This window comes from Vicia villosa, unplaced genomic scaffold, assembly GCF_029867415.1.
Source record: "Vicia villosa cultivar HV-30 ecotype Madison, WI unplaced genomic scaffold, Vvil1.0 ctg.004122F_1_1, whole genome shotgun sequence".
NCBI lineage: Eukaryota > Viridiplantae > Streptophyta > Magnoliopsida > Fabales > Fabaceae > Vicia > Vicia villosa.
Window position 1 is genome coordinate 188601 of NW_026706377.1, and position 6000 is coordinate 194600.

Genomic DNA, 6000 nt, shown 5'->3' on the forward strand with positions numbered 1-6000 from the left:
AAGTCTACACTCATCATTGTCCTCTGGTCGACAATTAGGGTTTTTGACCTAATTCACCAAGATAGTTGACTTTTAATCAGGGCATGGATCCAAAACTCAAGACATGATTCAAGAGTCTCTACTACCTCAATATAATCCATTTACATCATTCATTTGAGGAGAAGATCTTGTTTCTACACAAAAGCCCAAAAATTCACTTTGTCAGGAAAAGTCAACTGTGTGGGATCATCATTGACTTTTAAGGTTTTTGGTCAAAAAATGACTTTCAAAGGTCAATATTATCAATATATGGATGTCAAAGTCATTTGACCAAAGAAATTCAAAGAAATTCATCAAGGAGCAAAAAGTCGGGAATTAGGGTTTTTTAAGGCATGGTGAGAACTCAAAATTTCACCTACACAACTCAAAAAACTTCCAACATGAAAGTTGTAGATCTTGCAAAATAAAACAACATCTTACAAAGGAACTTTTTTCAAAAGATCAATCATTTATGAAGTTTTGGAAATTTTGAAGTTTAGGTCATAAACACTTAGAAATTTTTCTAAGTGTTTTAACCTAGTTTTCATCCAACTTTGGGCTCATTTTTCACAAATTTCCCAAATGATTCTGAAGAAGACATAAACTAATGATTTGAAGTAGATGTTTAGGGCTTTCCAAATTGTGTTCAACCTTCTCCAAATTCAATTTGAGCTAGGAGTTATGCTTGTTCAAAGTTGGCCTCATGAAGTAAAATTATAGGTCATGTACAATTTGAAACTTTGCAATTTTGTGCATTTTGCTTCACTAAGTGATGCTACACGACCTCTAATGCATCTGAAACCATACCATACATCAATTTCCATCATTGCATAAGGATTAGAGAAGATTCCCAAAAACAAAGGCATGTGATTATGTAATGATTGCATTTTTGAATTTATGACAAATTGGTGATTCATCAAAGGAATCTTCTCCCAACCAATTGGAGCTCATTTCTGCAGCCATTTGGTCCCCTAAGATCAAGCAAAACCGAGGGCTAGGGAGTGGTATCAAAGAGCTCATCATTGCACTTGGAATATTCTTTGAATTCCTTCATGGCTAAGAAACCAAACTCACTACACTAAGCAAGCTTACTATGATCAATTGCTCTGAACCAATTGCCTATAAATAGAGGCCTCATTCTCATTCAAAAAACACACCAAAGCAACAGAATTCTTGCTTTCTCTTTTCTTTCTTCATACTTAGTTTTTTCAAAGGTCCTTTGGCAAGAAGACTCGGATTCTTCAAACCAAAGCTCTCTCTTTGAAAATAAGTATTCAAACACATTGAGGGAGGCATTTGGAGGTGATCCAAACCTATGGAACACTGCTGGGCGTGGAGAATCATCATCTCCACCTCTCATTTGGAGCACTTGCAGTTGGAGGACCACAGAACAATTCAGGAGGTTTCAAGCCAAGCCAATCATCCAGGCACACTCCTCAGGTCATAGTGAAGCTAACCAGATGGCTGCAGCTCATCTGTAACTCCAAATTCAACAACCTCCATGTTCACTTGAAGCTGAAATCGAGGGAGGTCCATAGAACAATTCAGAAGGATTCAGGCTACAATAAGCATCCGGTTAGCATCATTGAGTCTCAGGGAAGCTATTGAGATCATCCATTCAAGCCCAGGTGGTCTCTATCATCCTCACGACCTCCATTTTCAGAGGTAAGTTTCTGAACCTCACTTCTCTAATTTAAGTACTCTTTGTGAAATAGCTCGATTCTATCTTGTTCAGCATCATCAGAGGATTGAAAACCCTCTATCATCATCCATTTATCTTTCAGTATAGTCATTTAATTTGATTTTGAAATTTTAGGGTTCTTCACGATTTCTGGTAAATTAGTTAGATGTAGTTAACATTAATTCATGTTAGTTACATATTTAGAATCGTGAGTGAATTTAGAGCAAGTTTCATGTTTACATCATTGCAAATGGTTGAGAGTTGAGAGAGTTCAGAAATTTGAATTGATGGAGCTTGAGGTTGAAGACGAAGATGGAGGGTGGCGCCATTTTTCAAATCTCTGAGCGAAGTTTGTTTTATTTTTAATGATAGGCGTTTCCTTAACGAATGAATAACTTGCCCTAGTGGCCACACATGCGCTCTTAGTCTCCTCATGCCCAAGGTCTGGGGTTCGAATCCCCCTCGCCTCAGACCTTTTGATTTTATTTTCTTTTTTCCACTCTATGCACTAGACAACACACATATTGCAATGAAATGCCCTCTATAACACCATGCGCGCGTTGGCTGGTTGGTGTGTGTTTTGATTGTTGGCTTCAAGGGCGTGGGTTCAAACCATGGTGAGGCCAAAATATTTTTTTTATCACTTTTTCTTTTCATTTTCTTCACAACTTCACATAATTAATTCACTTATCAAATTAAATCATTTTCACTTCATTTTTCACACACTTTTTATTTAACATATCTATTTTGTGAATAATCAAAAAAATCATAAAAATATTATTTATTTCATGTATTTTTATTAGGTTTAAAATAGTATGTTTTAGGTGTTTTCTTAAATACTTTAATACATATTTTCACTTTGTTTTAACCTAAATCATTTTGTAAATAAAGTTTATGATAAAACCCTAATTGTTTAGGTCTTAATTAAGTAAAAAATCTTTATTTTTACTTTGATTAAGTTGACTTTTGTCAATTCTCAAAACTGTTTTCAATCTCCGAATAAATCAAATGATTAGGGTTTTCAAACAACAAAACCTTGTATCATTCAAAATCATTTTCAATTGCTTTTGCACCAGTACTGTAAAGTACTGGGCCTCTAATAGAGTGTAAGTCCCAAACACCTTCTCTTCTTAGCTTGTTTTCAAAACTGTATTTTCAAAATCTTCTTTCTGTTTTCAAAACATTCTTCTGGTATTTGAAGGGCATTATTCCCGGTGAAACTCTTCAGATACCTATGTGACCTTTGTCCATCTTCACTTCTTCTGTTTTCAAAACCATTAATTGTTTATAATAAATATTCAACTGTTATCAACAAAACAACAAAAAATACTGTTGAGGCTCTGTACATACTTCTTCAATGGCCTCCACTCCCTCCAGGTTAGGCTTTACAAGCTTTCAATTTACAGTCTTTATTTAAATTACTGTCAAAATATAAATTGTGCATATATATTAGTTTAGAACTACGTTTGAGTATAAACCCTAGGACAGTTAAACTATATATATATTATAGGAATATGGCCTAGGATTGAGAATGTCTTCCCGGTGAAGGCTCTTTCCTAATTAGAGATCTGTAGTTCAAACCCCCAAGATGAATTATTCCCGGTGAAACATCTTGGCAAAAACCTTAGAATCCAAATAAATAGGACACATCCACCCAAAGAGGAATTATTCCCGGTGAAACCTCTTACCCATTTGCTTAGAGCCAAAATAAGTTCAAAACTACATAGCCTCCTATTGGGCTTTGTACAAGGACCCACAGGCTTCTTAAAAGCATTTCCAGCTTCCTCTTGAGCTTGTATACAAGGACCCATCAGGTTTCTTATAAACATAGGAACAGGTCTTTAGCCACCTTTTAGCCTACCCTGGTGAGTTTCTTCCAATTTAAACCAGACTTTAAACAAGCTAAGTTTGTCTCAATTTTGCATTGAGTACACCTTTTGGAATGAGAGACATGGACAGTCTCTGTCACCCTTATCTTCATCAATCTTCCTTAGCAGAGTCTAGGATCCATGCTTTGGGTCATCCTTAGCATTGAGTCAGCCTTCATCTTGGGCTTTAAACAAGAAGTCTCCATTAGATAATCTTTCTGCCATTCATTTTCAACAAAACCCCTGGAAAGGGTTAGCCTCCAAAGTCAATTAAAATCAACCTCCATTTCAATAAATCCCTGGAAAGGGTTAGCTTCCACACATTCCTTCATTTCAATATAAAACCCCTGGAAAGGGTTAGCCTCCAAAGTCAATTAATAAAAAATGTCAAAAAATAAAGATTCATTTCTCTTAGGAGATAATTTCCCCAAAAAGAGTCAAAACCCCTGGAAAGGGTCAGCCTCCAAAAAAACATGATAAAGTCAGTCTTTTAATAATTTCTCCAGCTGAGTCAAAATCCCTGGAAAGGGTTAGCTTCCAAAGAAAAACAGTTTTTTCAATAAATAAAATCTCCTCAGTAGAGTCAAAACCAACAAAAATAGTTAGCCTCAACCTTGGGCTTCATACAAGGCACCCAAACAATAAAACTCCCCTGTCAAGAGTCAGCCTCAACCTTGGGCATTGTACAAGGCAGATAATAGAGTCTCCCCAGTGAGTCCTTCATCACTCAGTAGCCACAACCTTGGGCTTTGTACAAGGCAGATAAACCATATTTTTCATGTGTCAAAGATTCCTAACACTTAGGATCTTTCCCCATATAGTCATCCATACTTAATTCATTTAAGAGTCCGCCACAACCTTGGGCTTTGTACAAGGCAGAAAATAATGTTTTCCCTAGCTAGAGTTAGCCACAACCTTGGGCTTTGTACAAGGCACATAAAATAGAGTCATTCATTCAATTATCCTCGACAGTCAGCCACAACCTTGGGCTTTGTACAAGGCACATAAATAGAGTCTCCCTAAGTAGAGTCAGCCTCAATTCTGGGCTTTGTACAGAACACAAAAATACCCTGTAATTAATTCCCAGTGGAGTCATCTCCCAGAGTCAATAATAATTAATTAATCAATCAAAAAGCCTCAAGCTTGGGCCTCATACAAGCCAGCTAAAGTCAAATCTTTTATATAGTAGATAGACATAGCTTATCTCTATAGAGAGATATTTTTACTACTCTACCACATTCAAACAAACAAACATTTCAATTTCAATTTCAATCAAAGTCTCCCATTTAGGACTCTGAAAGACATGCTCTGGCACATCCCCAGACTTGTACACTTTCCCTAATTTGGATGAGCATCTTTCTTTCATTTTAGAGGCACGATGGCTGTCATACTTGATCAACCAAGTAGACTCCCCTCTTGAATGAAATGAATCCAGTTATTCTGTCACTCTTTCAAAATGTTTGTGGTAGAATAGTACAAATACCTCTCTGTAGAGATGATTTCATGTCTCTTTACTGTAAACAGAGATTTAATTCCAAGCTTCAACCTTGAGCTTCAAGCAAGGCACCAAAAACAATTAATTTCCCTAGTTAGTTCCCCGAACTACATTAAGCTCTGACTTCCACTAGGGATATGTAGGCATGAGGTTCACAAGGAATCTCAGCGAGCTAATAAAATACCAAAAATAGTCAGTCTGTCTATCTGTCTGTCTTTTCTTTAATCAAATCAATTCCTTCTCCTAACACAAAGGAGAAACTTTCCCAATCATTAGCAGCAAACACAATCACAAATGACACAGAGAAGGTTCCTGTAGAGTACTACAGATATGTAGGGTGTTTAAACACTTCCCTATGTATAACCGACTTCCCGGACTCCAGAATTTCTAGTCTAGGTGAAATCCCCACACTTAGCAAACTCCTAGGGTTTAGTTGAGATCTTTTTTCCCCTTTCCTACTCGTAGGACAAATAAGAAAGTTCGTGTGATATCGTAGGAAGAACTGAAATAAAATTCATCCCACCACGGGCGCATTCTCCTTCCAAATTTCGCGTGAAGGGTTTAGCGTGCCGTCCTCCCAAGTGAAACGGGGAGGTAAAGAAAACGACACCACAGAAAAATGGCGACTCTGCTGGGGATATAAGTGTTAAAAACCTTGGTTTTTCATCCAAACCAATGGTTGACCTGTTGCTGGTCCAGCCCCAATGAGGAATTAGGGATGCCAAATTCCCCCTCAAACAAGAGAGGTCCTGCCTAACCTCTGTGTCATTTCATGTGTTTGTTGCATATATATTTGTTTATTTTGTTTATTCTGTATCAGGAAAGGGCTTGATTCCCCCTTGTGGTGAGAAATCCTATACCCGGATTTGAGTGCAACATAAGATAGGATGGAGGATGTCTTCCCGATGAAGGCCCTCTAATCTTGGTTTCCAAGTCTA